The following is a 13,259-nucleotide window of genomic DNA, read 5'->3' on the forward strand; positions in this document are numbered from 1 at the left end:
GCAGAAGAGACAAGAGGGGAAGTTAATGTTCATATCATATGTTTCTCCTCTCTGACATGAAGCCCTTATGGCTCCATCACCAACGACTGCTCCTCATGGCTCCATTTTTGGGGAGAGAAAAAAATATGTTGCTGCTGTTGCAGTTTTGTTTTATAAGTGTGCATTGTATTTGCTCCTTTGCAATTCTGTTTCCATCAGACATGTAGTCAGTACAGTCCTTGAAAGTAATTGCTGTGAAGACAATTTTTGCAAAATTCTGGACTGAAAATCTGAAATGGTATTGTGTCATTCTCAAACCTTGCATTGAGCCAGTAGATGCATTTGGAGTGGAGTGAGGATATACATACAAAGTGCATCTGTGCAAAGATATTAAGTTGTTGGAGCACCAAACCCCATTTCAACATCATTTTTATTTATCAGAGGTTCTCCAGATTGTCTCCTTTTTTTGCCATTTCACCGATTCCCTGGCTGAAAATCAGTGTGTGCTTTGTAGAAAATATATTATTAGGCTACATTCAAATGGAAAAATCTCATCTTATAATAATAAACCAGCCGCCAAGATTTGTAAACAGGATGTTGTTTGTGTCTTTTGCTGTGACACTATTGCTCTCTTCTCCTCTCCTCTTGAGATGGACTTTTCCGAAGGATTTTAAAGTGCCATTGGTGGAAAAAGTGTGAAGGACTCAAGTATTTTTTTTATGAAACATCTGCATTTAAAAAGAATGTGTAAGAGACAAGATATGTGACCTACTCACTCACATTTCATTCATAAACTGCATTTAAAAGGTATGTTAATTAAAGGTTAAGCTGTGTTTGGTATGAAGGCCCTGTGAGAGGTTGTGGGTGTCTTTTCTTTGTATGCACGTGGTGTACTCCTCGTTTGAAGGTGGACGTGATAAGAGATCCTTAAATCAATAATGGAAATTTAACAAAAAAGCGATAGTGGTGAAAGACAACCAAAGCTAGTGAGTTGCAAACAACATGCCCATACAAAAAGATCGCCTTTTCCTTGATAAGAAAACCCCAAAAAAATCGGTGGTTTATTCACATAAATATGCTTAAGGACCAGTAGCAGCCTCTAAAGGCTTAAATATTTATTACATAATACAAACTATCATCCTGATGACTTTGCTGTTTTAGAGGGGGCAACATAGCAACAGTCTGTCATTCATAGAAACTATCTGTTATTCATAGAAATTGTTTGATATTCATAGCAAACGGTCTGTTATTAACGGAAACTGTTTGTTACTAATAGAAAAGATCTGATTTTCAAAGCAATGGTCTGTTAATCACAGCAGCGGTCTGCAATATATAGCAACAGTTTTGTATTCATACTGCACAAAAGGAAGAGGTTAAATCTCATCCTTAAGTATATTTTTGCCTTATTCAATACAACTGGCATTCTGTGGCAATCAGTAGATTGTTTTATTTCTCATGCTTTATACGAGCTGTAACATACCTGCACAGAATGAGAAACAATAAGCTTCATAAGGCTGCATAGTTTGCTTTCCTGGGAGTGTTCAATCAGTGTGTTATTCCCCCATATGGCCAGGTGTTCTATTGCCCAACCGAGGCATTTTATGTATCAGCACTTCTCTGTGACTTTCTATATTCTCTCCTGTCCCATCATGTGCTTTCTACTTGTTTAAATGAAGTGAAAATTGCATACTTGCAGTGCAGTGTCCTGGTGGATCACTTAGGACACTCACTGAATACAGTAACAAAAGAAAATACTGAGATTGCAGCAATTACTACAAGTTGACCAACACACCAATCTTCCAAAACTTGGTGTATTCTTTTAAGGTAAAGGTAATGCATGTGGGTAAAGAATCATAGATCATATGTGGCTACTGAGCTAAAGCAATGGAAGTCATCCCTGTTTAAATTCATATTTGTGTGGAGCTTTTGGGATTTGATCTTAAGAGGTCTCCTGGTGGACTGTAATTAAACGATTAGAGGCGCCTTCCTTCCCTGCTTCCCTGCTTTCCTCTCTCCTACTCCTCCTCTCCCTTCTGCGTCCTCCATCCTGACACTGAATAGAAGCGAAGACACAAATTAATCGGGGGAGCGCCAGGTTGCCAGCTTTCTCTGATGGAGGACATCCACTGAATTTTGAGGGGAAATGCGACGTCAACTTCCATCAGTGCTATAGGGGCAGTGTCTCTGTGTGTGTGTGAGAGAGAGAGTCCAAGTATGGGTATAGGAGCAGCATGGGGCCCATGCATAATCACCTTATTATATCCCTGTGAATGAAATAATGAATTGATCTGATTAGAGGTTGGATGAAAAGAGAAGGCGAGGGGAGAGTCCTGGCATGAAGAGCAGCTCCCTCTAAAAGAGGAGGAAAGGGAAGTGGAGGAAAGAAAGGGAGGAAGAAGAGGGGGATAAGGTAGGAAGGAGGAGAAGAGGAGGATGAGGGAGAGGAAGCATAAGTAATGGCGGATGAGGAGAATGGAGGCCAAAAGAGAAGCAGGCTGTTCTAATACAGCGTTCGTAATTACGAAAATGACTGCGCTGTATTTCGTTGATATCACGCAAAATCAATTTTTATATAATCCACGTAATCATAAACGAGGAAGTATAAAGGCAGCACTGTTTAGGAATAGATCGAGATCTAAACTATTTAGTTAGGTGAAGGAAGTGGCGTAGCTACATGACAGTGGTCTCCTGACTGAAAGATCGGAACAATTGACTCTTTAGTAGGGAAAAATAAGGAGGAGTTACATTGTTGTAAGATATCATAAGAACCATTATATGAGGATACGTTTCGAGGAGATGAGAAATTGAAGGAAAGTTTTAAAAAAAATCTAAATTGTGTGATATGATGAGAGGAAGTATACATTTCTAAAGTTGCTCAATGACTCTATGACTCTTTTGTTTTCTTAGCTGTAATGTGATCTCATGGGAGGGCATATAAATAGCACATTAGGACATTCTGCATGCCAAGATTTTAAGCTTTTCACATGTCATTTAAGGCTTACATTGTTGCCGTGGTTAAGATTATGTTTAGACAACAAAACTATAGTTATGGTTAGAAAAATAAATCATAGGTTGGCTTAGAATAAGTAAAAAATGAAATAAGTATGTTAACACGCCTGTAAACTAGTTATTTTACAATGAGGAACTACCGCACTGCACAGAACAAATACAACTACTTCAGATAGTTCTGTTGGCATATGGCCATTTTTCTCGTCAACACAAACGCTTCTATTTTTTACTTTCTAAACATCTTTGCCTGTCCTATTTTCCCTCCAAAAAAATCTGGACTTCACAGACGAGTGTGTGCGCAGGCACGTTCAACACACATCGCCATGTCAGCAATTCTCTGGGAGGCACGGCAGTAGATCATAATTAGAGCCAATCAAAGAGAAGCGTGCAGTCTGTTACTTCCTGCCAGCCAGCCAGCTAGTCCATCTGGCCATACTCAGGGCTTATGTGCTAACTCTCTCACAACAGCTAATTGATTGCTTTCATTTATGGGGATTTTTTTTATGATTTGAATGCATGTTCTGGCGGCAAATTGAACACACACGTGTTTTTAACATCACACTTCATCACAAATTCTGGGGTGTGTTGTGTTATGTTTTTTTCTCCCATTTCATCCTCATTCATTTGGCATTCTACCATCTGTATATGTGTGTGTGTGTGTGTGTGTGTGTGGTGTTTATTGCAGATTGGAATGAAATATACAGTATATTTGATACTGAATGTGGACCACTAGCCGACAGCAACCAATGATATTTTCCTCTCATGGCGACACCCCTTACCACTCGTCTCTCCTTTCTTTCTTTGCATCTGTCCCTCTCTCTACCTTTCTTTCTTTGTTTTCATTCTCTCTGTTCCCCTCTCTGTCGTCCTCTCCCTGCCCACTCCTCAGTGTGTTCATCCCCTCGAAATAATTGCCTTCCTCAGTGACTCATTGTTCTCTCATTTATCTCCCTATATTCTGATTACCGCTCTGCAAATCAGGTTTTCCATCCTTTTGTGCCTCATTACAACTTCTTGCTCCTTCTCCGCTGCTGTTTTACAGTATAGCCCTCCATTATTATGTAATGTTATCTATAAATGCTGCTGTATATTATCTGTATTTTAATCTAATTATACACTATATCCTCTGACAAGTTGTATTGTGTATCATTGTGGCCTATGAGGAACTTCACACTGATTGTATTCTATAGTTTGCTTTTTGAACCTCGCCGAAGTTACTGTCCTCTAAATTTCCAAGCTAGGGTAAAGATACTGGTACCATATGATACTAGACAACCTAGTAAGGCCATTTCTAAAACTGGAATGGCCTTATTCACAGAGTTCCTGGACCTCTCACCTCAATATTATTGAATGAAAATGGTTTCTACATTACCCAAGATCATATATTTAATTAATTAAAGCATTTTTATTTCTGATTTATGACTAGAACAACTTGACACACAGTGCTAAGTTGCATCTCAAATTCATCTTCAGGTTCCAAGCTTTCAAATTGTATCACAAATGCAGTGCACGTATATAGCGATAAAGTACCCATCCGTATTTCCTACATACAGCTGATAACTCAAACCACTTCCAGATTATCTTTTGAGTTACATACTCATACTGATATAGTGTGTTCTTATCTGTGTTTGTCAAAAGCTGAAACATGATTAGAGGGTTTCTGTGTATAATCCTAACTGAATGGGTATGAACCACTAATTATATTACTTACTCACTAACATTGTTTTTATGCAGTTAAATAAATAAAATGAATAAAACTCATCCAAGTGTTGTGCATATTATGTGAATATGATCAAAGTGAGTGTTCAGGGGCTCAACACACGCACACACAGGTGTTTTCACTTGTGTTGCCTGATTAGACTTCTCCTCAGGACTGTGTTTAATTGACATCTTCCTCACCGTTCTGTTAGATGAGTTGCACCAGTGATCGCGGGAACATCAGCATGTCTCCTCCTCAACCTGAGCAGAGGTGTAATTGAGCAGGTTAACTGAACACAGCTGTGTGGGTGTGCAAGCCATTTGAAATGACACAGCTAGTGTGGCTGGAAAATTACCATCGCTTTTCAGCAACTTTGTCACCATGTAGCCAACTACTGCAACACTGTGGTAATTATGCTATACATTTACTCAGTGGCATTTAGAACTACCTGTCTATCATTCTAATTTTGGCAACAGTTCAAACTGGAAATGAGCTCTCAAGTGACCCATTGTGGCTTGACTTGGCCAATAATGGAATAATTTTCTCTTTTTCTGTCTGCTGACAGACACCCAAAGATTAACAGAGTTATGTGAGTCCCTTTGGCAGTTATCCCTTTCAGTAGCAACCCATAGTCACACCCAATTAGTTAAAACTTCTTTCCCAACATGACCTCATGAATAACCTTTACAAAGAGTTTAGTTTGTATCGTTTGCAGTACAATGACTATGATGAGACTTTTCTGCCAGACAAGCAGAATGAAAAGTTACTGAATAAACTCTGTACATGTGTAAATTGTGGTGCCTGCGGGAAAAGGCTTGTGTATATGGAATGAACACACGTGAAAATATACAGCTGCAAAACATAGAAATCCACATATTTCAAGTTTTTTTTTTGGAGGGGCGGGTTGCATTTGGACCCATGAGACTTGAAAGCTCAGACATGTAGCTAAGTGTAAATTAATATCAATACTTGTTAAATTCATATCTGATGTTATCGGTCCCAGATAAATGCCAGGCTGCAGTGCCAGCTGTGGTGCTAATGAAGATCTCTTACCACGGACACCATGACTGCAGCTTACATCAAAGCATTCCCAAAATAGATTTTGTTTCAGACGTATGATCTAAAATACTAGAGGGGGGGGGGGGGGAAATGTTGTTTTGCAGTATCACATTCTAATAATATTAAATGAATACAATTATAGTGAAATTATGTTTTTTTCAGCCCAGAAGTCTTGAGTTTGCACTTTTTGAGAGCTACTGGTCTTATTTTGAGCTGAAATCATGATGTTTTTTGGAAGGCCACACGCCAAGGGCTGAATCATGCTGACATGAGCTTTGTGCATGCTACAGTTCAGCACCAGAAGGACACTGAGGATTGAAATGTGGAGACTGACAAGATGAAGGCTGAGCAGCAAAATATCAGACGATCTCTGGAGAGACACTCTCAGACTCTATCCCTGAGACAGATGAGGCCTTTCATTACAAGTTTCTGAATTCCTACCTGGACACCTGCATGAACCACGGGTACGCCTCTAAAAGTGCTGTGACACCGTCTTTGTATTGCCACAATGTCTAATGCACAGAGACAGTTTTTGCTGATGATTTGCTTTGCGTTTTCCTTTGTCTCGACAAAGAATAGTAATCAAACATATGGTAATCATGGTAGCATTTTCCATCTCTTGTCTGTCAGATGAAACTGCTTGAGATGCAAGTTGTCATTTTATGTTAAAATGACTGGAAGGAAGTATCTCGTCCCATCTCATCGGATCATCTCATCATCAGTTATATTTTCCCAAGCCTATTTAAATACTACATAAAGACTCTTCCGTGTTTGTGCCGAATGAGCCACAGTCTCATACATCACAGTGGGCAAGGTGACTGAGCTGCAGTCTGGGTCGTAAATGATCACACTTAATCAGAACTCAAATACAAAGACACACAGATAGACAAGGGCGTAGGTTTTTCCAGTTTCATACATTTTAGGAAAACCTTGGAGTGAAGTTATATTAGTTAATTTTGATGTGCCTGCTAGCATTTGATTGGCTGAAAGGAAGAAGACGTTCTGAAGGCTTGAGTCCATAGACGGTATATGGACATAGTCCCCCATTGGTTTGTGGACTGCTGTTTTAAAGCCTAAAGTTCACCATTTTGGCCGTCAACATTTTGTTTTTTGTACAAGTACAACCGAAGACATTCTTAGAAAAAACTGTCATGAACTGAAAACAAATAAAGTTGTAAGACAAAAATATGCAAATTTGTCTACACCTTTGCAGACAGAAGAGGAAACAAATACATGCACAATTTTCCCACATTATGGATGTATTGTAAACTAATTTGGATTCCTATCTTCCTCTTTATTTATTAAGCTTTGTAAGCCAAAACGTAAGAGAAATAGTGTCAACGTAAGTGGCGAAATATATTCAAAAACTTTATCTTTAGTATGCAAAATGAAAGGATATCTGACTTGAGGGGAAAGAAATTAGAAAAAAGGAGAGAAAGAAAATAAACACAGAAAAGGTTCAAATTGATTTTGGCATCAAGAAGTCCGTTCACTCAAACTCTTTAAGCAATGCAACCGTATTGGGCTCCTTGCTCAATACAGTTCATTAATATTGTCCCAAAACTTTACCCATTCATCACAAGCTTTGAAGAAGTCAGATACTCAGTAACAAAGCTCACTGCTGTCTGTCTTAGCAGAATGTTTGATAGGCTGCCATTTGCCCTCCCTGCAAAGAGCAAGTCCATATTTCATCAGCACAGAACTTGTGTAAATGTCACAGATGATGAATAACTGAAAGATTAGACTAACAGTGAGGCTCTGTATCTGAAAACTAATTGGTTGAAGAAATTAATTTGACTTTCTGTTTTGAATACGAAGAGGAATCATTTCTGTTAGTGTTTTTGTGTGTGTCAGAGGCACAGAGTACATTCACTGCCCATTCATGAATAAAGATTGGCTTAAAGTGCAGCAGCTGCTGTTCACATGCTCTGCTGTCACATTGGTTTGTTGCTCGCTCTAATTATAATACATTTGAACACCACTGCCTACATTTCAACTGGGTTTCATTTGATCATATCACTGGATTTGGACCTGCCAAGAGCTGTGCCATTAAATGGGAGTGATATTCGATCTCTTTCACGGCATATCAAAGCATTATTATCTTTGCAGAAGGAGAACCAAAAACACATCTGAAATTTCAAAGGATGGATATGTTTATAGCTGATTCCTGCTTACATGAGAAGTGTGATTATGATTCATTATAAAAGAATAAGGAGCTAGAGTTTTTCAAGGTTGATCCAGAGTAGGCAAGAAGAAAAATTAGAAGGAGAATGTTGAACCTCTTGAATTGCGTAAAATACATAAAATTGATATTAATATTAACGTGGCAGGCTAGTGTCGGCTGTGGCTCAGTGGATAGAGTGGGCTGTTCTTCAACTGCAAGGTTCGATCCCCGGCTCCTACTGTTAGCATGTCAAAGTTTCCTTGAGCGAGACTGGCTCTCTGGGCGCTTAACAGCAGCCCACTGCTCCTAACTGCTCCTGCAGGCGGGAAGCCGGTTCTGCATCACTGTGTGCACGAGTTAGATGTTATGTCCTGTGTCCACTATGTGGCGGTACAGAACACAGACTAATTAAAGGTCATGTTGATGTCTATCATGTGTAGATCACACCATGTACATTTCATGTAAATCAGATGATCTTTGTCACATACGGCTGACTTCCTGTTGTCAGTAGGTGGCGCTATGACTCAATATGGGCACGTAGATGTCTTCAGACCGCAACTCTTATCCAGCATGTGGAAGTTGGGGCAGATTGGACAATGTACAGTCAACTTACTTGGCTTCCTGTGTCATGGCGAAACATGCAAACGCATTTCAACTAAAACACAAAAGCTTTGCAATTTGACATTGTGACATTCTTGAGATTCTGCTGACCAAATGTCAGATGGATCTGTTGAATCTTCTAGGATACGTTTTGAAAAGTTCCATACCTGCAAAAGTACCTAGAATGGCATTTTGTCACAGGTCACATGCGGCAAAGTTTTTCGAGTATACCAAGGGTATAAAACAATTTGAAGGCTAGATATAATTAGGGGGTGCTATAGAGTCCACTTGCCACGCCCAATCCAAACCAATTACTTGAACATGGGTGCAAAGTTTTGTGAGTTTTTGGAAAAAGTTTTTAAAAATGAATCCAAAATGTCTCACTTCCTTTAGGACGATATAATAAAAGATTTTTTCATATTTTCGTCCGTGCCAATTGAGTTCCCAAGAATCAGTGTCAAAGGACGAGGCCGACATGGGGATTGTGGCAGTGGTGGTGGCAGATCTAAGGAGGCGACACCAGGAATTCCCAGGTTGTGATGTGGAAGAGGAGCTAGTTGAGGTGACCACAAGAGGATCAGTGGTGACAGGATGGGAGTCGGTAGCTGCGGCAAAGGAGGAACCTGAGGCTCTGCTGCTTTTGTAGGCAGCAGTGGATTGAGCAGAGAAAGCTTGCAAGCAGCCGCGGATAGCACTGCTTTCAACAATGCTTTTTGCTGTGTCATCATCTTTAGATATACTAAAAAGTAATAGGTATCACCAAGTTGCTGTTTTCTTAAAAGTCTAAAATATAACAATGAGAGAAAATTGTTCCCACCATTAAAAAAAAAGGCAATTACAGATTCTTGGCAAACATCTGTCTGAACATTGGATGGAACAAAAAAACAAACTATTATTGATCAAAAGAGTATTTTGCACCTGCTATCAGGCAAGAAAAGTTTCTGCTCCCCTCATCATTCGTGATAGTTTGTATTGTTCTGCCAACTTGGGATATCTTTAATTTAAATGGAAATGAGACACCGGTCTGTATAGATTGAGGATCAGGTGCTTAATCAGCCTCTCCTCTCACTCTGTACTGTACTGTGTGTGTGTGTGTTTTGGTCACTCCTCTTTCTTTCATAGAGCTGTTTAAGGGTTAAGACTAGTTTTTACAGTTAAGAACTAAGTTTAGATTAAGGTCAAGATTGTGGTTGGGGTTAAACATACTGTATGAGTTTGTAGTTTAGTACATTTATGGTTTTTAGGACAAGGTCAAACGACATGTCATCTATCTAACAAAAAGTTTTCACACATTTTTATGAGGGAAATCAGAGAAATGAATAAAAGCCTGGAAAGAATACAACACATTCCATTTGATTTATTTACAAACAGGGAGTGGAGGTAAAGGAAGAGTCTATTATCTATCAGTGGTGTTGTTCAGAACTTGAGCCAGAAGTTTTCGGTTTGTGTGTGTGTCTGTGTGTTTGTATTACTCATGTTGTGGGGACTCACTTCCGTTTTGGGGACACAAAATCAAGTCCCCACAATGTCAATTATTCCATTTTAGGGTTAAAACTTGGTTTGCGGTTTAGGTTATTGTTGAGACATTTAGTGATTGTGGTGAAGGATATATTCCAATGCAAAGTCCTTAACTGATGAAAATTAATGGTGTGTGTGTGTGTGTGTGTGTGTGTGTGTGTGTGTGTTAGGTTTAGTCTCCAGAAAAATGAAGGTAAGTCAATGTAATGTCCATTTTGTGTGTGTGTGTGTGCAACACATTTTTCTTCTGGCCAAAAATGGTAAGGTGGACATCTGTGCATTCATGTATGTGAAATGAAGTTATTGAAGTGACTGTATTCATTCCTACGTGCATCACTAACCGCTTCCATATTTCAGTGTCCTAGGTCATCTCACACTTTTTCCTCTCCCATCTATCACCTAAACAAAGTTAATACAAACAAAATCACCCTCCAGCGCAGGACATTCGTTCAACTTTCTTAAAGTTCAAGATTACCATCTGCATCTGCAACGTGCAGAGAATTCTTTTCACCTTAGATTTCAGAGAGACAATGTATGTTTTCTTAAATGCCACCACTATTAACAGATTGCAGTACATCTGTTCACGAAAACACTCCCCTTTTCTCCGAGGTGGAGCAAGAGGCATAATAAACACAGATGGAGTTTTCCTGCCACAGGGAGCACCTGGAGAGAAACATGGTGGCTCTGAAGAAGAACATGATGAAAAACAAGTCGAGACAGAATGTCAACCTCTTGGCACTGTGCAGGTGACGGTGAAAAGCTATTCTTGATATACATATGAAGCAGTTGTTATAATAAAATTAAAAAAAATGTGCCTTGTGTTTCAACTAATTTAGCTTATTAAACATTCCACTGTTGTATTAATTATCAAGGTTAAAAGATACTGAAAATATTTGAATGAAGTTATTTTATGGTTTTCTTTCAGCAACTCAACAGGGACACACACAAACACAATGTACTGCACATCTTGACATGATGTGGTCACAGAATGCGCGAGTGAACCGGACCAAAAGGTAAACAGCTTTGCAGCATCTGAAGGAACATGCAGAAGTCTATTCAATGTGCCAAACTGATGACGAGTTTATGTAGTCTGCTGCCCAACCAGTGATTGGTCACTGTGTGTGAGTTGTTTTACAGAAAACATGACCTTTTCGCATTAATATTTTGAATAAAATATACTGCTGTGAGAATACAACAGTATAAAACGTTCATGCTGATGTTTCAGCTTCCCTCTTTGGGGCCATTTGATGGCAGCCACTTTGAATTCATTCATTCATTGTTGACTAGTTCTGTAGGGGGTCACATAATTCAACAGGGAAAAGAAAATGCTTTTAATAAAAGACAAAAATAAACTAATATATCAGCTGTTAATGTAACCAAATGATAGACTGTGTTTGTTTATTGTCAGTCACCCCCCTCTACTGTACCTCCCTGAGTGAGTTTGCTGTCTGGATCAACTGAAACACTGCTACGGCTGAAAGGAATGAGTGCGTCGGCTAGCACCAGCAAATGTTTTCATTAGAACACATTTCAAATAGTTTACCTCAGCTTGCCTGATACTCCACAAGTTAACACTAACTCCAGCTTTGCTGCTAAATCAGAGGAGGAAGCTGCTCTCCAGAGCATCCTCAAAAGCAGACATTTAACCACCGCATGCAGTACAGAAGCCAGTGAACTGTCATCTGAGACACAGACTGAGAGGATTTTGAAAAGAACTAGTTTGAACAACGGGTTTGCCGACCACGTCAGAAGGCAAAAGGGTTTAGAGCTGTTGCTAACGGCCACATTGATAGGCAGGCTCCGCGCCCTGCCGTCATATAGAGAGGAGGGAGACCCACATTTCCGGGCGGTTTTACCTGGAAGACATTCAAACAGTAGTGTTGCACTAGTCTGTACAAACAAAAATGGACTATAGTGTGTGTATAAGAATGAAAATAAGGAAGCTAGAGAGAGAAGAGAAAACCCTACGTACTCTCTCACTTCCACACGCCTGGCAGATCACCAGAGGTGGGTGTGAATGTCGGATTGCCCATTCTGATGTAGGAAAGGTGTGAGTGAAGGGGGTTTAAGATGTTCCATCATTCGACAAGCAGTTGTGTTGGAGTAAAGAGTACCCGGTGGAGCTGTCTGCTATCACAAATGAATTACCTCACTGGACACACTGTGTAGGATGAGCTTTTTGCAAAACTCACAAACCAGCCCTCGCTGTCAGACAGGATAAACTATCCACCTGAATGGCTGTACTTTCAAATTATTTATTTAACAGCTATATTTTACAAATTAAACACTAGCCACTGTATCAAAGACAGAAAAAAATATAAAGGAAAAGCTCAGGATGGTATAGGGTTAAATTAAAATACTGCACTCATATAGTAGATCTAAACACATCATAAACAAAATCATATTTGTATCTACTTTACAGGTTTAGATGGGATGTATAAACTGTTATTTTTTTACATCATTAATGCTGCATCTCTCGGCTAAAGGGGATGCAAATAGATGTGAGGTACTCTTGGTACAACCAAACAAAATCAATCAATAACAGCCATTGTGTCAGAGATGCCATGATCAATGTGTTACGCCACAGGGAGGCCATTTATTAGAACGAACAATCAACTGTGAAGGTATTTCTTCTCTAAAGTTGAAATGTTTTTACATACTATACTACAAACTGATGTACATATATTTATAATGAACAAATAAAAGAGAGTTCTTGCATACAACCACAGTCCCACATTCATTCTCCCACATACACAATATTGTATCCAACACAACTATACGCCGATCACTTCTTGTAAGCTTTGGTCTATAAATAATACCTTCCTGTTTGCACATGCCATTCTGTGGTAGCACCCCAATGTGCAAGTGACTAACTGTGAATGAAGCACTTGATCTATTTTTGGATCGTGGCCCATGGTGAGTATGAAAATATCGAACCTGAAGAAGTGGCAGAGGAGGAAGCTTGCTGAAAGGGGGAGGACAATTCTGAATATGATCCAGAATCAACAGATGAAGATACACATGCCAAAACTATATATACAGTATATATATATATATGTTTATTTTTCAATCATTTCCTCATTCCAGCTTCCCGGTTGTGAAGTTTTTCCGGTTTTTCTATGTCTTACATGATAGTGAACAAAACACGTTTTTGGTTTTGGACATTCGGTCTGACAGAGCAACCCATTTGTTAGCATCAGGGCCTGAGGAAATTATGATGGGCATATCACA

This window comes from Pholis gunnellus (genome assembly GCF_910591455.1).
Source record: "Pholis gunnellus genome assembly, chromosome: 4".
Taxonomy (NCBI): Eukaryota; Metazoa; Chordata; class Actinopteri; order Perciformes; family Pholidae; genus Pholis; species Pholis gunnellus.